General features: G+C 36.1%; 1 non-coding gene across 1 annotated transcript; it reads right to left on the minus strand.

The window, feature by feature from the left end:
• Positions 1-760: 760 nt before the first annotated feature.
• LOC116626739 lies at positions 761-864 on the minus strand. Its single transcript, XR_004298321.1, has one exon. It is a non-coding gene; the product is annotated as a U6 spliceosomal RNA (small nuclear RNA).
• Positions 865-25810: the final 24946 nt, after the last annotated feature.

Genomic DNA, 25810 nt, shown 5'->3' on the forward strand with positions numbered 1-25810 from the left:
GTCTTCCTGAATTTAATAGCCAGAATGCATCATTTCATTATATCAACATGTTTTCCATTGGTAAATATTTTCTCTTCATCATGCATAACTACTAGGTACTAATGAAGGCTAAGGGACTGGCATGAAAGCCTAAACGTATCTACATCTGAGTAAGGCTATTGGTAAAAACAATTTATTTTTTCAAAGAAGGCACTACCTTCTGGAAATAACCAGAAGAAATGTTGATAATTGATTATTGTTCTTATACAAATCTGAGAAGTACCCTGCAATTATGAAATTGTTTTCCATAAGAACCTCAGCAAACTACACAAAATACATTTAACTTGAATAACAAGAATTTTTTTTTAATTAAAGCACCTCTAGGACACTTACAGTGAGGTATATTTGAAATGAACTGAGTTGATACGAATTAAATTCAATATCGTATTTCTTCCCATAAAAATGTAAGATACAGAGATAGCAAGTTATTTACCAAGTATGGTAATTAGGTAGTGCTTGTCATCTAATAAATACCCTCCTACACCAAATATTTTTTAAGTATTGTTTTTTTATTTTAACATAATACATTTTCAAAACCAGGAAGTTGAAGTTGGTACAATACTATTAACTCAGGTACAGATCACATTTGATCAGTTTTTATAACAAGCACAGATTTTTTTATAACTTTATTAAAGTATAATTGATACACAAAAACCTGCACATATTTAATGTATACAATGTGATGAGTTTGGACATACGTCTGCACCTATGATACTATCACAAAAATATGGAACGTTTCACGAATTTGCATGTCATCCTTGTGCAGGGGCCATGCTAATCTCTGTATCGTTGCAATTTTAGTATATGTGCTGCTGAAGCAAGCACTATAAACCAAATATTTAGTTTTTAATCCCCAAAACTAAGGCATACTTACCTTAAGTAGTACCAGAGGGATTATAAGGACAGTGATCAATTACAAGTAATCTTTTTTTTTTTAAAGATTTTATTTATTTATTCACGAGAGAGAGAGAGAGAGAGAGGCAGAGGGAGAAGCAGGCTCCCAAGGAGCAAGGAGCCCAATGCGGAACTCGATCCCAGAACCCTGGGATCATGACCTGAGCCGAAGGTAGACACTTAACCATCTGAGCCACCCAGGTGCCCTACAAGTAATCTAATTTGCCATCATTTCCTTCAATTTCTACCTGCTTTTGTAATATGACTCACCCAATATGAGATTGGTCTTTAAAAACCTGCATGTCTGGGGCACCTGGGTGGCTCAGGCAGTGGAGTGTCAGACTCTTGGTTTCAGCTCAGTCATGATCTCAGTGTTCTGGAACGGAGCCCATGCATCAGGCTCTGCATTCAGCAGGGAGTCTGCTTGAGAGTCTCTTTCTCCCTTTCCCTCTGCCCATCCCCCCATTCACATGCTCTCTCGCTCTCTTTCTCTCTCAAAAATAAAAAACCTGCATGTCTATCAAAAAAGAAATCAAAGAACTACAAATTTATGTGGAATAAAAGAATGTTGAAATAAACTTGCAAATGACTTAAAACTGTCTTTTTTCACAGTAGTATTTGAGGGGTGGGGAGTGAGAAAAATCAACTAAGTCTCCACTTGACACAATTTATTGGCATGTATATTGACAAGAATTTTTTCTCATTGCTAACAGTTATCTACAATTTGCAAAGTTTTTTTTAAGTTTTTTAAGTTTTTTTTTTAAAGTGGTAAGAACACATTTCATTCAGGAACTGTCACAACAGGGGAAAAGAGACCTCAGTATAGAACTGAGTTCAATTCCAAATACAGCATGGACAGGAGAAATTTATAGCCAAGTGGTAGGGTGGAAGTCAGTGGATAGAAATGTACTAAGAGGAAACATCAAGGATAAGGGAAGAGTCTGGTAAACCAACTTGTTAGGATTCTTGCTGAAGTCAGGCCAGGGTGATCAGACACTAAGGAGTGGGGAGAAGGAATTTTTTTTAAGATTTTATTTATTGTCAGAGAAAGAGAGAGAGCACACAAGCAGGGGGAGGAGCAGAGGCAGAGGAAGAAGCGGGCTCCCCGCCAAGCAAAGAGCACGATACAGGACTTGATCCCAGGACCCTGGGATCATGACCTGAGCCAAAGGTAGATCTTAACCGACTGAGCCACCCAGGTGCCCCTCCCCTTTTTTGGGTGGGGGAGAAGGAATTTGACCAGATATCAGGGGCGATCAGTTATCAAGATGAGGAAGTCTTGCTACAGTGGGGCAATGTAGACCACACAAGGACAGACACTGAAGGTAGAGGCCTGGGGAGGAATTAGAGATGCTGGCTGGAACCAGGTGGGGAAAACAGTTTGTGTCCACAAAGAAGCCTCCAATACTCCTCTTTCAATGGGATCCAGTGAAATATAATTAGGTGAAGACAAAGGGGTTTGTGTGGGTAGGGTTTTCTCCAAATGGCACACTTATATTCTTATTAAATGAATAAATTTCAAGTAAACAGTTCACAGAGTTGACAAATAGAGAAAAGAGGGATCTAAATGCATACCAGATAGCCAAGAAATTCTTTCCATAAAACTCCGCAAACAAGTCCCTCACTCTAACATATATGAGCCTGCATCTGCCACATAATCTCTCTAGAGAATAGTTTTTAAGTAACAGAACACGGTACTGGCAAATTCTACTTCTACTGACAAACCTAATGGAACTAGCTATTAGTCTAGTTCAAAGTGCAGTTATGACATGAAAAACCAGATCTCATTCCCCAATTCCACCAAAGCAAAAAAGGAATAAGTTCAAAGAAGAATGCCCAAACCTAGAACAAGCAAATGTTTCTGAGGTTACATGTCATTTTATCGCTCTCTCTCTTTTAATGGTTTAGCAGGTATTACTGAATATATCAAACTACCTCACTGTCATTTAGTCTCTGATAAAACACTTTACCATCCGGCCAACTTCTTTCCAACACTTTCATCAGTTTTCCCAAACTGATAGCAAAAGAGAGTCATGGGGCGCCTGGGTGGCTCAGATGGTTAAGCGTCTGCCTTCAGCTCAGGTCCTGATCCCAGGGTCCTGGGATTGAGCCCCACATCGGGCTCCTGGCTCAGCGGGGAGTCTACTTCTCCCTCTCCCTCTGCCTCTCCCCCTGCTCATGCTCTCTCTCTCTGTATCTCTGTGTCTCAAATGAATAAATAAAATCTTTAAAAAAAAAAAAAAAGAGAGTCATTTGTTTCATCTCTTGATCTCCTTTTTTACGTCACATTGAGTGATTCCCATTTAATCCATCTCGTGAGCTGATACTACAGAATGTGAAGGAATGCCAATGATCTGGCTGGTACAATTGGAAAAAAAATTTATAATTGCCATGAAATGAACAAGGGGCCTCTAATCATAACATTAATAGGACAAAGATGCACAGTGTTCTGCTTATGATGGTTTAATGACATCAGTTTTATGGCTGGGATTTCTAGCATTCCTCCCATTATGCTGTATGTCATATTAGGCAATTAGTAAATTGGTTCAAACTGCACAGGGTGGTTTTAAAATACAACCCATACTTGTGCTGGTATGTGTTTTCTTTCCTTTACATTCTCATAGGACAGGCATTACCTGTAACGCCCTTGAATACCACTCGGTAAATAAGACAGGTATCACTTTTCCATCAGAGCACTACTAATAGCTTCATACTGAAGTATTTCTCCTCAGATGGACCTGGATTTAACATGTGGATTTAATCTTTTTGTTGTCACCTATCCTTTAAAATAAATAGAGATGCACATTTAACAAAGTCTAGAAAAGCTTATGGAAATGCATCCAATCAGATGTGACACTTACAGGGCACATAAGGGCAATAATATTCAAAAAATAGCAGGAAAGAAAACTAAAGCAGGAAAATTACTTTTCATACTTCAAGTGAGAGAAATGCTATTCCATTGCTATACTAAAAAGCAATATCCACAATATGACTGAAAAGCAGCATCTACAAATAATTTCACAGTTGTATATGCAAAGTTTATCTGGATAAAAACTCTTCTTTAATGTATCTGATAAATATTTATCCCAAATGGAATAGAAAATTGAAAAAAAAATGTAGTGATTTTTTTTTCTATCTCTTTTTAGATACTTTGATTCATGGCATAAGTTCTCTTTATGATTATTTTTCAAATAAAATTGTTTCATCTGCATAACCTAGCGATTTTATGACTCCTGGAAGCATTTTCTCCAGGTGCAGGTTCTAATATGATTTTAGTATTTCGGATTTTTCTTCTTTTATAATTTAAGGCATTTGGAGAACCGGAGGGAAATCTTGACAGTCAAGAAGGTCATTAGGAGTTGGCAGTACCAATTTTATAGTTCAGTGATGTAAACCATTACTCTTTTCAAGCATTCAAAAGATCATGCCAACCTCCATTGGACTGCCATCGGAAAGGATCTTCTGTTACATTTCTGTAAATTGGACACCAAGAGCAGAGTTTACATGATTATACCTTGTAAATGCAGAATTTAAAGCACTGAATCATTGTGATTACTTTATCATGGTTGAAGCCGAGATTCCACCAACACCTTGTAAGGTACTAGGCCAAGCACTGTGATGGATACAATGAATAAGGAGAGTAAATTTAATTTGGAAGATTGCGTATGAAAAGATAGCTAACAATGCAGTGTGGAGGGAAGAGAAAGACTTGAAATGGGTTGGTGCTCTACCACTAGCAGTGTGACATTGGCCAAACATTCAACATTGATGAACCCGAATTTGCCAGGTTAAGTCACTTAACCAGGGAAATACACAAGGCTATTGTTAAGATAAACTGGTGCCATATAAGGTGGTGTGTAATCTGGAGATGCATCTTTGGTTTTGTTTGTTCTTAATACCAATTTTTAAAAAGGGTGGATGGAAAGGAATTGGGGATTAGTCTCAGTCTGTCTAAGAGACTGAAGGAAAGAAAATGAAGCTAGAGGCAGACATAAGACATATTTGTAAGAAGATGGGGAGTTAATAAAGAAAGGTCATGTTGGTGGCTCAGACCCTTCTCTCTTTGAAATAGAAGTCAAGATTATCTCTAAGTTTGCAGAAGAACAAGATAAGGTGCATGACGTACGGATGGAAAGATCAGGATAGTTGTTGAAATAAATCAGAGAGCAGCTGTTAAAGTGTGATTGCCTCTGATTTTAAAATCTAACAGGAGTAGGAAAGGAGAAGGCAATTTTTCATGGTTTTTTATTTGCAAGGGGATTTTCGGGGATGATCTAGAAAGTCAGGGAGGCAAAGGACCTGAGGCTGTTAGCTAAAGGACACTTGAAGTGAATAGAGTGTTGAGAAAAGGAGGGAATACCTAAAGTCCAGAACTAGAAGACAAAGTTGGATGTCAAGAGAACTGAATGCCCAAGAAGATCAAAGAACAAGAGTGTGGGGAATGCTGGGAAGGTGTCTGAAAAGAAATGATGCTGTAATTGGCAAGAAAGATAACGGAGTTTAAGCCTTCTAATCCAGTTCAGGTGAGGGCAATGTTCAGGATAGGGCTGTGGAGATAAGTCCCTGGAGAGAAATATATAGAAGAGACATGGGCATAGAGGAAATAAGAAGCCATGAGAATTGAGATATTTGGGGTGATTGATATGGTGAAATCACATAGGATAATAGAAAGTGAAGGGATGGGGATGACTCAAACATGGGAGTCGTTTTACCTCAATAAATGCCTGCATGTGAATGAAAATTTGCATTTTTATACTTATGTAAATTTATGTAACTTTACATAAATGTAAATGAAAAGTAAATGATAGAAAGGATACAGACTGCGTAACAAATGGTTCAACTCTCATATTGAAAAGTTTTTGTGTGAGTTTGAAAGTCTTGGAGAATGACAATACTACTCCCAGTCTTGGAAAAAGTGAGAAGCCCCAGGGAATGAGCCTTTCCACTGAACAGACCTACAAAGGAAATAACGTTCTTAGGAAATAACCGGATTATTCTGATTATTCCCAGAAATAATCATGCTTCTATGATAAAATACAGATAATATAGATAAACTTCTATAATGTAACATGATCAAACATACTATTTACAATTCTGAAAATGTTGTTTCTAGTCAATGACAATAAAAAATTATAGAACCTGGTATACTACTTGTTAGCTTAGGAGTTCAAGTAAGTATTGAATCATGCTGAATCATACTGACTAAACATTAATTACATTAACTTAATGACACTAACGTTTGCCTCTTTTTATTCCCCCCTTTGTCTAATTAAGACATTTGTTACATGAACTAAATTAATTCTTGACATAATATGTTTCTTTGCATTATGGCCTTTGTCAAACAGTTTTGCCTCTATTGTCCATCATGTTTTTACATCTGGATTTGAAATGTGCATTAGTATGATAAAATGGATTCCCTGTCATTTTCCCATGAGCTGTTTCTCATTTAGTTATATACCTCTTCAGGGGGCTGAGACTCCATTGATTTCAAAAGTGAGACCAGCATGCTGATGAGATTTTTAGACCATATTGAATAATGAAAAATTGGACTCTTCATTGGTCTTCCCCAAGAGGAATTCAGCAGAGCCAAGGAAAGAAAACACCAATGAAAAAATACAGAAACCAAGGGATAGCAGGTAGAAGAATTAGTCATGGTTGCTCTGGAGTATAAAATTTTACTTCCAATACACTGCCAAAAATACTGAATCATTTAATACAACATGTTAGGCTAGCTTTTACCAAAAAAAAAAAAAAAAAAAAAAATGGGTTTCTGAGATTTTCTTTCTTTCATACCCCTGTGTTTTCTTGACTTTTTTTTTTTTTTTTTTTTTTTTTTTTTTACCTGGTTCCAGTTTCCTTAGATCCTTGCTAGGGATAGCATTTTTAGAGCACTTCGCCAAGACTTACTCATATGAGTCCTATTGACCTTGATCAAGGCCACAAGGCAAAATCTCCAGTCCTTAACTTTGAAAATAACTTGATATTTCCAGTCATATTTTCATCTGGTTTTGTTATTCCACATATGAGAATTATTTCTCTGAGAGGTTTGATTTACTTCTATTAATTATTATTCAAAAATATACCCTATGAAACAATTGCAACCAAATACCAAATGAATGAAAACAGATGGTAGTATAATCTTGAAAAAGAATTTTGCCCCCCAGGGAGGGTGGTGGGAGGATATACTACAGACAGAATTTTCTTAAATTGCCCTCAGAAAGTTAGCATTAAAAGTGACTGAAATAAGGTTTGCTGGGATCTGTCTCAGTTTTAAACATATTTATATTTCTAAGGTAAAGCATTTATAAAATAATCCAGAACTTTCACAGCTAAAGTAAATTACTTTGTTTTGTAGTTTCGCAATTACAACATTTGGGTCCATGCCAGACCAAAGAAAAAAATGCACCCAATGGATTTAGAAAATATGACATCAGAATGATAAAAGCGAGTTTGAGAACTGAACAAAATTTGAAGAACTCATTAAAAATTTCCCTCAGTTACTAGGACGTTTATGACTTTCGTTGTTCTAGCTTTGTCTTTGTAGATTTTATCCACTCAAGATCAAAACAGTTGGTCAATTTCATCAGCAACTTTAAAAAGTGCATCTAGAGATCAGATCCTTGGGTTAAGGATCTGACTTTTGATCTCAGCTCAGGTCTTGATCTCAGGGTCGTGAGTTCAAGTCCCATGCTGGGTTCCACGCTGGAGGTGAAGCTACTTATAAATCAATCAATCACACTTGGCTAAATTTAAAAAAAATGCATCTAGAAAGTGCAAAGGAGTCTAAATATCTGAGGACAAAACCTCTCACCATGTTAGGAGGGGGTCCTTTGGTCTCATTATCATCCACTAAAAAGGTGCTGAAGTGAGAGCCTATTCTGGAAAAGCAGGTCTCCAGGGCACAAGATGAAGACACAAAGTCAGGTTCACCAGATATTAATCAATCAAAAGTACCTCTGCCTGAAAAGCTTAGTCCAAGATCCCCATGAGGCAATGTACTTAACACCTCCTAAACTCCCTTTTCAGCACAGATTACCCACTACACTTATGGTGCCAGATGGAATCTTGAAAAAGTGTTGCAATGCAATCAGGCATCAAAGTTAAAATGAATTTTACAAACAGCATTAAGGCTAACTACATTTCCAAACCACTTTTGGCATATTTCTTGGGTCTCCTCCATTCATTTTTCCAGCAGTCGTTGATTTAAAAGGTTATGTGAATGTGTGTATTTTTTCCTAATGTAACATTTACAGAGAAAGCACTTATGTAAATAAACCTTTGGAAAATGAGGCTGTTATGATTAAAGCACAAATGTGGGCATATGCCATGGAAAATACTGTTCTTTTTCTTTAATACTATGCTAAGGAAAGTTATTTAAATAAATTTCAAGTAAACATTTTATACATACAATCACTATTGAAGACACTCAATTTTCCACAATATCATAAAAAAAAGTATGAGTGCTTTTAGACTGGAAATATCACTCACCCTTTTCCTGGTACAAAGATCATAGAGAGCACATATGTTCTCATATCTTTATAATACATTTTTTTATGTTAAAACACCGGAGCCAATTCTGACTGCCTATTTTTATAATTCCACACGTATTGACATATGTCACCTGTGATGCAGCCACATTTGGCCAGCTTCCTGCACTCACCAGGGAAGAACTGATCTTCAGCTTTCATTAGATGATACAAGTAGACCATTGGCATAAAAAATTATTTTTAAAAATAAATAAGAGTATTTGCTGCCTGGGGATGACACCACTACTGTTCTCCAGTGATTTGAATTATTGAATGGGCTAAATAAAAGCTGTTCCTATTCTCTTTTTGCCCAGACTAACCACCTGAAATGCAAGTTGACTTTTTAAAAATTCTTTTATCCCCTCAGCTTGGTAGGATTTATCCTTGAATGTTCTGTTGTACACACTCTGTGTGGAGTGCTGCCATGTATTTATCTAGCAATCTCTAAAAAAATAGAGAGCTTTAAAGAAAATAAAGACTACAAAGCCCATAATATTTGCCAAACTATTAACCATGATGCACAGTTGTGAGATTGCTCAACAGAGAACTTCAAAACACCTGAAACTTTTCATTTCTATAAAGTCTTTTCTGATCAATGGCTTCAAAGTTGTTCTCGCTGGGTCTGCATGGAAGCAGACCATATGAATGACAAACAGGGCAATGAAGGTAATGATTGTAATGTGAGTAAATTCTGCCAATGTTTGCTAAGCACCTACTATGTGCAGGAGCAGAGTTTGGTGGCCCTGAGGACTATACCATCCATTTCTTCGCCAATCATTTCAACACCGGTCTTTCAGCTCTATAACAACAATCCTAAAAGTTTTCCTTTTCTTCCACCTCCCCAGTCACCAGCTAGCTTCAGTTCCAACTTCTGGTTTTGCTATGTTTGCTCTTTATTGTCATCACACTGGCCCCACGGCTATTGTAATTATTTATTGAAATTACTCTAAAAGGTTTTCCTTGAGGTCAAGGACTCTGTCTTATTCCATGTTCTGCAGAGACTAGCACAGGGACAGAGTTGAATGAATACATAAATTCATTCATTCAGTTCAATAAATGAGCGAATTAAGATACAGTCAAGAAGCTTATAATCTCACAATGCAGATAAGTGCAAAAATAAATAGCTGAAAAGAGTTAAACAAAGTGCTATAGAGGAGTTTAGAATGGTAGGAAAGGTACATTTTGTACGGTCAATCAGAAAACGTGACCTTTGAGAACAACCTTAAAAGATGAGTAGGAATTCAATAAAAAGAAAAAGTTTTAATGGTGGAAGGAGGCATCGTAAGGAGGAACAAGAACAGAAGGTCCGAAGCAGAAGAGCAGGCAAGAAGGAGGCATAACATCATGATTACACCTGCACGCTCTGGGGCCAGCCAGCTGGGGTTCACCTGCTGAGAGTGCCAACCTCTAGTTCCGTGACCTTGGGCAAGTTGCCTAACATCTTCATGCCTTGCTTTTCTTTTTTCCTTTTTTTTTGTTTTGTTTTTTCCAGGTTATAAAGTGAGGGTTACAGTAGTAACTACCTTGTAGAACTGTTGTCAGGATGAGATGATTCCATACTTGGAAAATACTTGACACATGATGGGCAATCAAAACACTGGCTAATAGTAGTTAGAACTAATTACAAAGGGCCCCGTCAAACTATGGTGGAATCTATATGCAGGAAAACAATGGACCAAAAACTTTGGAAGACGGTGTGGTTATACTATGGAGAGTATAAAATTCCAGATGAAGAATTTGCACTTTGCGACACAACAGAGAGACACATGGTTGTACAGTGTCTCACTTTAATGCAGTTAAATGTACATCTGATTTTCTGGTCACAAACCTGTGTCTTTTTTAAATAAATAGGAGAGCTCTGAAGACACAGACTATGCTGTGAACTACTTAGCATAGCACACAGAATTTATTAAATGTCAAATAAATCCTTGGAAATTTATTCATGCACCAAAAAGCTATCTTTAGACCTCCAGCTTAGAGAGCTAAAGAGCTGATGAAAAGTTTCTTTCCACCCCTTATTCAGAGGTATGAACAAAAAACACTCAGACTCTCGGACATTTTTGCACTGGGAATTGACCAATGAGACTGCTAGAACAAAATGTGTTTTCTGCTCGATAATATTCTTTACAGACAAGTTTATTCCCAGCCAAAGTGATGTATATTAGAGAGATAATAAGCTTCTATATTAATATATAAGGAATATCATTCAACTGCAAATGGTTTTGCACAACCCATGGTACCTATAAACCCTATCCTAACAGGTGACTTGCCCTAAGTATTTTAGTATATCACATATTACTCCACTGAGAGCAGAGAAAAATCGTTATAAAATATGGAAGAAACCCACAAAATATAAAAAAGTAATTAAACAAACAAAAATATATACATATTTGAAATAAGAAATGACAGATCCAATTCAAGATAATTTTCAAAAAACACGAGTGAGTTTAGAAACTGAAACATTTGCTGTTTATTGGCAAGAGTGCGCTTTAATTAGTATTAACATTAATACCAGAGGGCTTAAGAATATTCTGCTACTCAAAATACGGAAGCTTCATCATCAACTAACATGACTAATTATTGAAACTGGACTGATATTCAACTTCCTGAGCAGTCTTCTATTTCTAATTAAAGGCACATTAGTAAAAGATAATATTAAAGATTTGTATTCATAAATAATATTCGGCAACTTGGCACTTTATCTTAAATACTCTTTTGGAATTTAACATAAGTATACATTAAAGTGGGAAACAATATTGATGATTATTTCATACTGTGTTTGTCTGACCTTTTGTTTTGCTTTGATTTTCATAAATGAGAGTTAAACTCAAGGTGGGGAGTCATATTGGGAGGCAGATGGCTTTTACCAAATCATAGTAAAAAATCTGCTTAATCACTAAAACTTAGTAAAAGCTTCCTTCCTCTCTGCTCAAATTACATTATTACCTGCAGTAATTAACTATATGAGATAATTTGCATACTCAGCCCATGGCCATTTAAAAAACCACTTCAGTCATTACGTGACTTCTCTATTTGTTTTAACACAAATTCCCAAAATGGTTTTCAAGTTATTTGGAGTTTTTCTTCTCAACATAATTTCAAGTTTATTTATGGAAATGGGAATTATTCCTTGATTCTGCTTGGAAAATAAAATTCTCAGAAACAATATTTATCAATAGAAAGAGCACTTATCATACTTCCTCTTTGGAACAATCCAAGGATTTCTCATCAGATTATAGAATGGGCAGGTAAGGGCATCAGCTCTTGTCTGGTAACTATGGGGACTAGTTGCAAAAATCAATTATTTCATTCACTTTTTAACCAAATTATTCTCTGGCCTTGGACCCCTGAGTCAATTTTCCAAGTAATTGTGTTTCAGAGTTTTGTCTTCTTCCTTCACTTGCATCCATGTCTAATACATCTGGGAATGTCCAAGCATCTTGAGCTAGTTGCTCAAAGTGAACTTACCCCCACACCACTGAAAGGAGTCTTCACCCCCAGTCATTGTCAGGAGAGGATCTAGCAACTCCTTTTTCTCTCACCTGTTCTTATCATCCCACATATTTCCATTTCACATGTAAAAGATATACCATATCTTACAAACTGAATCCATATACCAAGAATTGTCTAAAATGCTACTTAAATGTGTACAAAGGATGTACACAAACTCCCCTAATTGACTTGTGTTGCTTTCTTATTTTTGACTAACTAGAACAGATGTTAACCACTTGGAGCGATTATATAATAGGCTTAGTCAGATGAGCTGGGTGCTACTTTAAACTTATACACTGTGTTTATGAAAACTAGTTTTGTTTTTAATTCCCCTAGGGAGAGGGTTGCCAGATTTAGCAAACAAAATTGCAAGCCACCCAGGTAAAGTTGAATAAGCAGCAAATATTTGTTAGTATATGTCCCAAATAGTACCCATCTTGCATTTTTATCCGGTAATCCTACACAGGGAGTTCATCGAGTTGTCAAATAAATACATCTCTGGAGTTTTCAAACCAGGCCATTGCATAAAGCAAATTCTTAACTCCATAATACTGCAAAGAAAAAAAAGTGATCCATTTAATCAACTTCTTGGTATTATAAAGTTATTAGTTTAAATTTTCTTCTAAGTTGCTTTTAAGTATTCAGGTCTAATCATTCTATTTATTTAACAACTTCTGTGGTCTGGTGAAATCTAGAAGTGGTAACTTTTTTTTTTATGTTATGTTAATCACCATACATTACATCATTAGTTTTTGAGGTAGTGTTCCATGATTCATTGTTTGCGTATAACACCCAGTGCTCCATGCAGTACGTGCCCTCTTTAATACCCATCACCAGGCTAACCCATCCCCCCACACCCCTCCTCTCTAGAACCCTCAGTAGAAGTGATAACAACTTAAAGAGCCTTACAGCTTGAAAAGATCTCTAACCTTAGAGTGAATTAGTCAAATCACTATTAATAAGACTCAGTTAACTTGAAAATGTTAGATGACCTAAAAGCAGGCAAACATGATAACAGGAGCCCAGATGGCTAGGGCGGACATCTGGAAACTAGTACATACACAAAAATCTTGAAAAAAAAAAAAAAAAATATATATATATATATACAATAAAATAGTATACACTTTACACAGTGATTCTGATTTAACATTCACATGTTCAAAACATCACATTCTTGTAGGAATTAGTTTGCAACAACTTAGCCCCATAGAATAATAATTCTTGTGTTGTTTATCTATAAACATAAGTTAATCATCCCTTATGAATTACAAAAGCACAACAGACATAATACATACTGACTGAGTGTTGATTTCATTAGCTTAGGCAAATATCTGCTACCTTAAAATATCCAAGTGCCTAACACAAATCTTTGAATTGTGTCAATATGTAGGAAATCCACATATTGTAAGTACTAGTAAGTAACGTATTAAAGGTATGCTGTGATTAAGTAAAGATATTACTAAGTACGGTATTAGTAAGTAAGGACTAAGGTATTAAAGTATTCTTCACCACTTCAGTGTGTACAAATTCTGTAGAGTGGATTTGAAATCTGAGAAATAAAAATATTGGTATCACTTATAAACTAGACGAAAACAGTTTTAGCAAGGAAAATCATAGCTTTATCTCATTTATGACTATAGATGTAAAAATTTAAACAGATTTACAGTGGAATCCAGAATAACATAAAAAATACACATGACCAGGTTTGACTTATCTTAGGAATACAAATATACTTTCACATTGCAAATCTATTGAACTACATAAACATATTTAAAAGGGAAAGCACAAGATCATCTAAGAGATGTGGAAATTTTATAAAATTCAGCATCTCTTCATGTGGAGAGCCAATAAAAACTAAGAATAGAAGAGAGCTTCTTAGACTGATAAAAGATAAGTGCCAAAAGTCTACCACAAATATCCTCTCAGTGGTAAAATATGAAATGTATTCCCTTCAAAATCAAGAATAAGCCAAGAATGCCCATATCGCTAACTTTTATTCCAATTTTATTGAGGACCTTTTTCAGTACAGTAAGAAAGGCAAACTAAATTAAAAGCATAAATATTTTAAAAACACGTAAAGAAAACATTATTTATACATGATATAATTGACCACATAAACTACCTAGAATTATCTATAGACAAATTGCTAGAATTAATAAGAATTTAGCAGGGTTTACCCATGTTACGAAGACACTACACAAAAATAAATGATATCTCACACAAGTAACAAACTGAAAACATGTTTGAAGATTTTTATTTATTTATTTATTTATTTATTTGACACAGAGAGAGAGAGAGAGAGAGAGTACGCACAAGCAGGGGGAGTGGCAGGCAGAGGGAGAGGGAGAGAAGCAGGCTCCCCACTGAGCAGGGAGCCCTATGCAGGGCTCCATCCCAGGTCCCTGGGATCATGACCTGAGCGGAAGGTAGACACTTAACCGGTTGAGACACCCAGGCGCCTTCAAAAATTGTTTAAAGCAGAGAAAGCAAGAGCGAGAAGTGGCAAGAGGGATGCTCTTTACAATAACAGCAAAAGCAAAGATGTACAGATATGAGTGTAGGAAATTGAACATTACTGAGAGTCATTATAAAAGACCTAAATATCTCTGAAACAAATAATACATTATATGTTAAAAAAAAAAAAGAAGATAGCAGGAAGGGAAAAATGAAGGGGGGGAAATCGGAGGGGGAGTCGAACCATGAGAGACTATGGACTCTGAGAAAGAGGCTGAGGGTTCTAGAGGGGAGGGGGTGGGGGGATGGGTTAGCCTGGTGATGGGTATTAAAGAGGGCACATACTGAATGGAGCACTGGGTGTTATACGCAATGAATCATGGAACACTACATCAAAAACTAATGATGTAATGTATGGTGATTACCATAACATAATAAGAAAATAAATAAATAAAAAATAAAGAGAAAAAAAAAAGACCTAAATAAATAGAAAGATATCCCACGTTCAAGGACAAAGAGCCAATATTTTTTTTATTTTATTTTATTATGTTATGGTAATCACCATACATTACATCATTCGTTTTTGATGTAGTGATCCATGATTCATTGTTTGCGTATAACACCCAGTGCTCCATGCAGAACGTGCCCTCTTAATACCCATCACCAATATTTTAAAAGTATATCTCTCCTCAATTTTCACCACCTCCATTTTTGTCACCATAGTCCAATTCACCATCATCTTTCACATTTCTCTGATCCTCCCCTAACTGGCCTCCTTTGTTTGAACCTATGGCTACCTCTGGCCTCAGGACATGTAAATCCTGTGCTCAGAATCCTTCAATAGACTCACACTTCACCATGTAAATGCTAAAATCTTTAGAGTAGCCTATAAGATGCTAGATGGCCTGGCCCCAAAATTACCTTTCAAACTCATCTCACACCACTCTCTCTTCACTCAATTTGTTCCTGATGTAATGGCCTTGTAACTATTCTTCAAACATACCAGGATCCTTCCTGCCTGCCCTGGCTGCTCCCTGGGCATCCCTAAGGCCTCACTACTGCAAATCCTTGCTCAAATTCTCTCTCACAAAAATCAACCCTACTTAAAATTTCAACTGGTCCTCTACCCCCAGATTCTCCACCTCCCTTTATTTTTCTCAGTGGCACTTGTGACCTCCTTATACACTACATAATTCACTTATTTATTATGTTCATTTTCAGTCTCTGCCCAATTAGAACTTAATCTTCACGAGGGCAGGGATTTTTTTTTTTTCTGTTTTGCTTATTGCTGTATCCACAGCACATTCAACAGTACCTGCCACATAGTAGGCACTCAGTAAAAATGTGTTAAATGCTGTGATGAATGAAATGTAATTTAGACTACAATGAGATAGCGATTATTAATCAGTTAATAAAGTCATTTGTAATTCTTACGCTTACCCACTAGAGTACCCAAAAATTAAGAAATATGACAATCTGGGAGGCTGTGGATCAGCAGGAACTGTTATATACTGCTGGTGGGAATGCAAATTTGGACTTATTCTCAGAAAACCTGTTGCCATTATCTTGTAAAGTTAACAAGCATTCTCATGCGCCGCAAACCAGTATTTCTACCCTTATATACAAATCTTAGAAAAATTCTTGCATATGTGTATAAGAAGAAACATGCAAAAATATGAATAACAGCAGCACTAATAATAACAAAATGCTGGAAGCCACACAAATGTCCTCTGACAAAGGAATAGACAAATAAACGGTGTTGTATTTACCGAATCAAATATCAGAAAATAGTTAAGGTAAATGAAGCACAACATTTACAAAAATATGGATGTGTCTTAAAAATATGTTGAATAGAATTGTGCTATAAGACTGTATAAAATATAAAGCCATTTTAATAAATCTCAACACCAGAAAAATTTGACCACATATTGCCTTTGGTTTATTTATATATGCCAAAATAACTATCTTTATAGTTAGTTTCCTATACTAGTGTAGAAACTACTAGTATAAATCCAATTTTCTCTGGTGGAAAGTAGGATGAGATAGTAAACTATACATAGGTAGATGCAAGTCATGGTGACCTTTTAGTTCTTAGGGTTGGATAATGGGTTCAGCAATATTTATTATATTATTCTGCTAACATATATACATGTGTTTGAATAAATCAAACATAACTTATGTATATAAATTATACACATATAAATGTCTATAATTGGTGTAATAATGTAAATATATGTGATATAAATTAAGTACATTATTTATATATTTTTATATTTGAATAAAAAACATAAACAGAAAAGAAACTATAAAATTCCCACAACACTCTTTTGCATGCTTTAAAAATGAATTTGGCTGTTAGTGATGTAAAACAATTGTATGTTCAGCTTATGCTTCAAAATTCTCAGAGACTGTTTGGCACCCAACTTTATGGTCATTGATTAACCTCAAATTGGTTTGGAATACATTCTACCCAAAGTTTTGATCTTTCAAACTTCTGAAACCAGTCCCCCCCATTCATCTTTGAGATCCCAATTTTCTGTGCCTGTGTTTCACATCGCTATTGTTATTAGCCAAAATAAGCTTCCTGAATTCGGGTGACAGAGAGAAAAAGGGGATCAAGGGAAATGTAGCCGCCCAAAGCAGTGTTTTTCCACACTAGCTCAGCCATACCACATTCTTACAAGTCATTCAACTGTGTTCATTTTCAACCACAACCCTTGTCTTATTCCAGCAAGGGATAGGAGGTCATATTTTTTGGTCCTTGCCAATTGCCTTGATGGATCTAAGAATGAGGCCACAATGATAAGTGGAGGTTTTGTGCGAGACATTGTCTTCAGCAAGGCAGACAAAATGCTTGTAGTGAAGGTTAAAAAAAAAAAAAAAGGTAAAACATTTCCATTGCATTATGTATCTTGATGTATTCCTAATGTATTCCTTTTTAAAATATCCCTTTGCCGAAGTAGAGGCAAAGACAGAATGAGCAACAGTTGCTGTTCTATGTACAAGGACCCATTTTTAAAACTTTTAAAAATTCAGCAGAGCAATTTAAAAGAGCAAGTGGCATGGTTACTTTTTTAAAAATATGTATTCTCTATAGCTACACTTACCAGGCTCAAAACATGCAAATCGCACACTATACGAATTTGGATATGGCTACTTTCCTTCAAGACTGGCTAATACCAAGATATTAAATCCATCTAGCTAGGTATTAAATGCAGATTTCTTAATACAGAGCCAACATTTCTTCTGAAACTATTCAACAACATTGCATTTAACATCAAGACATATTTAAGATGTTGAAAAGATTCTATTCAACAATATTCGTTGAATCAACAATAGTTTATTAATTATTAATCAGACACATTTTTCTTTGCTTTAAGTCCTCTCTTTGGCTTTCTGTAAGTACCTGAGAAATTTCCAAGTAAGTGTGAATTTGCCTTGCCTATTGAACTCAAGTTATTTTGTGTGTTTGAATTACAAGTTGAAGGAGGCTACGGTTTTGTTAACTCGATTTTTGTACTCAAATGCAACGTTATTGAAATTATTCTATGCTTGTGGTCTGTGATTGCTTCTTTTGAGTCCTACTCACCTCTTCCTTTGAAGTTATTATTTTCTTGAGAGGAAACAAATATGTATGCCCTATTAGTCAAATCAATATTTCTATTCAAGTAAAAGTTCTAAAATTTTTTTAAAAAATTATCACATAAAAATAAACCATCTCCAGCAATTTAGTTTCTAAAACAGTTTGGCTTTTTATACTTATGCAAGACTGACTTCTTGTTAAGCCTTCACTTCAAGGCATTTTATAATGAAGGTTCCCTGTGTTTGACCTTGTTATTTTGCAGAATTAATTTGATCCACTGTCATCCAAGTGAACTGCCCTGTGTCTCTTGCTACTGTGCGGTCCCTAACTAAGCCTGAGTATTTGTTCTTTAGACTTTATAAAATGGCTCTTCCATTCACTCTCAAGATATGTTACTCATCATACATTCAATGGCAGGGGAAATGTCTTTTTATGACATTTTTAATGCTCTGAAAAAAATCACTTGTTAAAGGAGGGGTTATTGAAGGAAGTATTGTCCTTCTGGCTTAAAGTTTGTGGTTTTTCAACACTTAGCATAAAAGGAGTACCTTCACAACCAGATTTTTTTAAGGTAAATAGAATGTTTAGTCTGAAAGCTTGAAAGGAAATGAATACCATGTTTATGTTCTGAAAGCTTAGAGGGAAGATGAGGGACAGCATGAAGACAAAAGCAAAACGGGAAAGCCAAAGCAGTAAGAAAAAAAGAAAACCTCAAAGATGAATAGTAATAAAGAAAAGTGTTTATCATTACTCTCAGAATATATAAATTTCTTTTTTTTTACCAAAATATTAAATCCTTTGAAATGTTCCAAAAAGATTAGGATCTAAAATTGATTCTCACTCTTGTATTCAAAGATTAGCATTTCATGAGCTTCTGCCCCCTCTTGGGGAATCTTTCCTTACTAACATTAGTTATCAAGACACTTGGCATTTTTTTCACAGCATGCATGAGTCACAACACAGATACCTCTATCCTCAAAATAAGTGGATGTTGAACTTTGAATAAAATATGCCTCTTTCATCTCAATCTCAAATTTGTGAGTGTGCACCTCTTCCCTCTTAGTCTGTTCTCTTAGGCAATCCAGGTTGAAAAATATGTACCAAGGATTTACCTTGGGAAGCATCTGTCCATGAGTAGAAAAGGACTGGGGGAAAGATACCATTTGATTTACTTGAGATTTTTCCAGGCCCCAAGTCACTGCCATTAGGCTACATTTCTAAGAGACGCTAGGTTCCAAGATTTCACAAAGTATACTTGCCTGATGGTGATATAATTAAATTTCTAAAATAAAATGATTTTCATTTCCCTAAGATATGTGCCAATCGGAAATTTTATTTCTAAAAGAGAATATGGAAATATCTTAGTCAAATAAGAATCTTCTCCATTTTGACTATTTATCAGCTATTGAAACATTCACAAGTTTTACATATGTGCTGTTTTGTTCCTACCCAAGGAAATGTCTAGACTGTTAGTTGGAAGAATGGGTATTTCTATCTCATCTTATAGATTAGGAAAGTGAAATAGGGAGTCATTGGTTATGTCACACTGCCAGTCATTGGCAGAATCATAGTAAGAACTGGAGTCTCCTGATTTTTCATCCAGATTTATTTTATTTATTCATTCATCCAGTATTATTGATTGAGTATGTGATATGTACCAGATACTACATTGGAGTCTAGGAATACCACTATGCTTTCTTTCATCCTATTGCTAGCTACATATAAATATATCAATATGTAATATAAAAATATTACATACATAAATTAAAATATATTACTTGAAGTCAAAATATTTTTTAAAGATTGATTTATTTGAGAGAGAGAGAGAGAGCAGGCGGGATGGGGAGGGACAGAGGAAGAGAGAGTCTTTTTTTTTTTTCTTTTTAATTTTTTTATTGTTATGTTAATCCCCATACATTACATCATTAGTTTTAGATATAGTGTTCCATGATTCATTGTTTGTGCATAACACCCAGTGCTCCATGCAGAACGTGCCCTCCTCAATACCCATCACCAGGCTAACCCATCCTCCCCCCCCCCAGAACCCTCAGTTTGTTTTTCAGAGTCCATCGTCTCTCATGGTTAGGAAGAGAGAGTCTTAAGCAGACTCCATGCTGAGCACGGAGCCAGACACAAGGCTTGATCTCACCACCAGGAGACCAGGGCCCTGAGACCATGACCTGAGCCAAAACCAGCATCAGATGCTTAACCAACTGCATCACCCCGGTGCCCTTGAAGTCAAAATATTTTAAATGAAACTGAAACTGCCAATATTATCAGCACATTTTCATTATTTTAAATCTTAATTACACTATACTATAAGCTCTTATTTCTTGCAACATATCTAGCAAATAGTAGACACTTAAAATGTACTTAAGGAGAATAAAACAGTAGCTTTTCTTTATCCACTGACATTTGTTCACTGTACTCCAAATCGACAGTCCCACGGAGAGCTGACACTTAGCACAATTAGAAAATAGAGAACAGCTGTCAGTGGCAGCATCCTTCCATCTCCCACATCCTACTCAGCCCCTCCATGTTCTCTCTTTCCTCAGGCCTTCATACTGAGTCCCATGCTTACAAGAGCCTTTTCCTAGGCTAAATCTTAAATGATACTAGCATTTATAGTACAGGAATACTTATATTGCATTTTATTGTGTGGCTTTTAAAAAGTTCCAAGCTCAATGGAGTAAATTCCTGAATCCAGTAGTTCAAATAGAAGTTGAGAATAAATGTCTGAGAAAAGAACACCTCCCCCATTCAATTCAGATCACAATTTACAAGACACTGTGTCTCTTGATTAAACTGACTTGGGTCCTTTGCTGAACATTTGTATGAGTAAATCATTTGGAAATCAATGTTGTACTAACTTTAAAACTAAATACTCCAAAAGAAAAAAAAAAAAAAAAGGAAAGACTCCTTTTAAAGAAAAAAAATCCCTTTAAATAATACACTCTCACCCAAAAGTTCTCATCAGATTGTTCCATATTTTTAAAAAATTCTTAAAGGTAAGGACCTAACAAAATTGTTCTGAATGAAAAACTATCACTTTGGCATATGTTAAGGATGTTTGAGACAGTTAAGTCTGAAGGACAAAGACTGAGGTTTCCCCTCCATTGTGTAGAGATGTTCCCAGAAAATGGTCAGTCAATAATGGGCCACACAATTTTCAGCCCCATTTAGCATATCACTGGTGCCATGGAGCTGGTTCTGGCTTATGTTGTCAGTGGATGTAATGTGTAACAGTTGCCAGTCAAACTGAGAAAGTAGTGAGTGAGCCAAACAAACGGAAGGAGCTTGAGTCCCTAAATGTGGAAAGCTGCCTGCCAATCAAGAACACCCAGTTTGAATTTTATGTGAGAAAGAAAATAAACTTCTATTTTATTAACCCATTGATATTTCAAGCTAATCCACAACAGTAGGTAGCATTATCCTAAGTAATGAAACACTCATATGTAAAACAAAGTTGAAAAAGATATTTATTCGTTAACTATGTGTCTTAGTCTGTTTGGGTTACTATAACAGAATACCACAGGCTGGGTGGCTTATAAACAGCAGAAATGCATTTCTCTTAGTTTTGGAGGCTGGGTAAGGGCCCACTTCCTGGCTCATAGACAGCCATCTTTTTGCCGTATCCTCACATAACAGAAGAGGAGGGGGACTCTCTGGAGTCTCTTTTTTTTAAGGGCACTAATCCCATTCATGAGGGCTCTGCCCTCATAACCTAATCAGCTACCTCCTAATGCCATCACAATGGGGTTAGGATTTCCACATATGAATTTTGGGGAGACACAAACATTCCATCTATGGCACTAGGGAATCAAATAGGATATAAGATAGTGTCTTATAAACATATAAGACAGATATGAAATATTTTTGTCTGTGTCGTCCTTTGTAACATCAGTAATTCTCATTCTGATTTTTGAACATTTATGTAACAGGAAATGTTACTGAGAAAACACACGAATGGAATTATCCTAGGAATCAAAGATGCAGCAGTCTGAAAAGTAGCTCCAGGATATCAAATCTAGTGCCATAAGTTTTGAGGGAATTCACAGGTAGTTCATATTCTCCTAGTTTCCATGGGCTCCATGGAATCAAATCCCAAGATAAATGGTGCTTTCAGGGGATCCTGAGAAAGTTTCAAACACATCAACCATCCTGAAGAATGAAGATAAGCCATGTTTTCATTGGACTTCTCCCTTTGTGCCTCCAATCGCAGCTATGTGTAAAATCTATCATCTCTACGTAACATTGCACAAGGGAGCATCAGCTTTAGTTACTAAGAATGTACTGGCCACAATGCACAATTAAAACTAGACTAGTATACACAATATACGCCAAAAGATATTTGGACATAAACTTTTTTCAAATGAATTCAAGGCCAAAGAAATTTATATTACCTTCTCATTCATTTGAGTTTACACAATTGAGGAAATAATTAAAATAGATTTCTGAATCTCTGACAGTTTCTTAATTATGGGAAAATTAATAAGTTTCTTAATTAATGGGAAAATGCTTTGCACCAAACAATGATGCAAATCTCTTGAGAAATTCTGTAATTTTATAAACTACGATAACAAAGCAATGGTTGTTTACCACTCACTCCCCATGCTATGTACATTCTTGTTTGATTACACCATTTCATAAAGAAAAGAATTAAAGAACAGAGAGATAGGCCAGCCTTCTCAGCCCTTGTAAAAAACTCTTGGATAAATGAAGGGCAAATTCAGAGGTAAGAAAATAACTCTGTCTAATGTAACCATGGAATTTCTTTTACATTTTTCAAATGCCCCCTTTCCTGTTCTTAAAGCTACCTTATCAAAGGACCCTGAAAAAGGGAGATGCCTCTTTAGACAATTTGCTTGGAGCATTTATAATTTAGTGTACCCATAGAAGAAAAAGCCTTGTTAAGACATTATACTGAACAAGGAGCAAGTTGACTGCTTTTTGCCTAGTGTGAACATCAGAAATAGGATTTAGAATTCAATCTATTACAGTGGCTCAAAAGAATTTTTTTACTTTGGTACTAAAAAAAACCAAAAAGATTCGTTAAAAATTACTGAATTCAAAATAAGAATTAAAAAATGCATACAGCTCTCTCAAGATTTAACTTAAATATTTTTGTGTATTCAATAAGTATCAAATAACATTCTGTGGGAATTAATTTTCAATCATGGGATATGGTGAAAATTCAGGTCTAAATCTTTAATTTTGGGAAGATGAACACTGAGCGTTGTTTTAATTATGCATTTGATCTTTGGCGTTCAACCCATCTACTTTGGAAAGTTTGCTTTCTTCTACAATTGCTTTAATTTGAAACTATAGAGAATTCTTTTCTCTGTCCATGATAGCTCAAGTTTAGACTTTCGGTAAAATAGTTTTCTGATGCACTCTGTGATCTGAACACTCATCGGTATGATTAGACATGTTCATCGGCATGATCAGTCCTAACAATGTGACATCTTAATCGTTTCTTCCTTTCTTCTAGACCTCCAATCGTATCATGCCCCAGACTTCTCTCTATCTCCTCTATCTCTATGATCACATCCAGTCACTTGGAGTTACATGCTGTCAACAGGCAGATGACTCTTACATTTACATCACCAGATCCAACTTTCCCCCCAGGACTCCAGACACAAATAGTCAGTATTTGTTTGTAATCTCCATTTGCATGTCAAAAAAGCTACTCAAATTTAGCATGTTCGAAAGAACACTTGATGTCTCCAGGAAGGGAAAAAAGAGACTCATCCATACTCTTTCTTATCTCAGTTAATGGAACAACCATTTCTCTTTCTCTCCTCACACACAGACTTTCTGACTCCACTTTAAAACATTTCCTAAATTTGAACTATTTCCTATTGCATTCATGAATACCGTCATCGCCGGAGCCACATAATTTCTCCTAGAGTATTAAAATATCCTCCTCACATTCTCCTTGCTATCACTCTGCCTCAGCACATTCCAGCCATGCTTGCTTCTGCTGTTCCTCAAGCACACAAAGCTAGCTCCTCCCCCACACCTCTACACTTCTGTCCCCTGTGCCTGGAATGCTCTTATCACAGATCTTCGCATGACTCACTCCTTTATCCATGGCTGTCCAAATGTCACCTCTAACAAAGGATTGTCTTTGACCACGCCTCCAAACCAGTTGTCACCCCTTATCCCCTTACTTTGCTTTTCAGGTAGGATTTGCCTCTACCTGAAGTTATATTCTTTATTATTTGTGTCTCTGACTAGAATACAGGTACTTTGTCTTTCATCACTTTATCTGCAGTATCAGAACAGTGTAAGGCATATAAAAGACAGTAATATTTGTTGAATGAATGATAGTCTTCTTTGCTAAGATTTCAGGCACTTCACATGTCTACAGTGGAAATTGCCCCTGCCCCACCTGCTCTGGTGCTACCTGTTTGCCTTGAGAGACTCTGTGTGTGTGTGTGTGCATATGCGTGTGTGTGTGCGCGCGCATATGCGCACACGCGCGCACGCACGCGCTGAGATAGCTTTGTCTCTAAGGAGCTCTGGCACTGGGAGTTAGGACCAAGAATTGCCAAGATGTGACCATGATTGATTCTAATACTAGAGAAGAGAGACTTCTCTCCTCTCTCCAACAGCCTAAGTCTCCAGAACTATTGGACCAGGAATGGTTGTTCAGGTTTACAGTCCTGGGTGTAGAAATTGGAATATACATCTAAATGCAAGACCACTAGTGATCCAGTGATGCTATGGACTTGGAAGGAGATTAGCATAGCAATTAAGTGATTAAACTTATCTTTTATATCAAATTCGAATCCACGCCATGTTCTCAAGTCCTACACCAGCTTGCTATACTCAAGGAACTGTATTAAATAACACCATGGGAGCAATCTTAAATTACTGCTCCCAGGTAGAATGAAAGCATAAAATTGAAGATAAAATTTAATAAGATTTCTTACAATTTTTGTTTATTTTAAATAAGGGGGGTTTCTTCTTCCCAGCCACAGCTTCAAGCCAAAACCATTACATTCAACTCAATGACACCAGCAGCTGTTTCCTGTCCGTGTGCTGGGATAATGGCAGCCACAGGCCGGGAGACTCCGCTAGACTAATTCTCCTCTTCCTCACTTGGATACAGAACTTAGTGCCCCTGATTCAACTTTGTTCTATGGTTGAGAGGCTAAATGGGCTATTTGAAAGAAAAGAAATGTGTGTATTTGCATCTAACATAAGATTGCATTTTTTGCATAATTTACAAACCTAATCCTGTTCACCGTGGCTTTATAGGACTTAGGAGAAGAAAGCATGCGTGGCCATAATCGCAACAGCAGTATCAGCCGCATTGGCGGCGACATCCATACCTGTGGTAACTTTTTTACGCATTTACGCATTTACGCATTTACTTTTTTGTTGTTTTTTTAATAACTTCATGAAACAGGAATGACCTTGGAGAAATGCATTTTCTGGAGTAAACAATGGAAAGGAGCTATTAACCTAACACAACAGGAAATATATTGACCACAGTTAGAAATTTATTCTCTCCGAATGCAATACACAGAGTTTACTTACTGGTGCTAGTATCTCTTTGCAAAACTAAAGAGAGAGAAAAAAAGCCCCAGAAAACAAGAAAGACATATTTTCATTGTTGATGTATAATCTGCAAAGCCAGCAGACTGAAAATGCACAAAAGTATTTAACTGGGACTATAGAGTATATATTAGTTTCCATAATACGGCTCCTAAATATCCTTGTCCTTTTTAGATGTTTTAGACTGTGTAAAGGGAGTAAAATATTCAATTACTTTTTAATGTCTCAAAATCACTCTCAGCAAAATGAAATCAAT

The sequence above is a fragment of the Phoca vitulina genome, unplaced genomic scaffold, assembly GCF_004348235.1.
Source record: "Phoca vitulina isolate PV1807 unplaced genomic scaffold, GSC_HSeal_1.0 scaffold2, whole genome shotgun sequence".
NCBI lineage: Eukaryota > Metazoa > Chordata > Mammalia > Carnivora > Phocidae > Phoca > Phoca vitulina.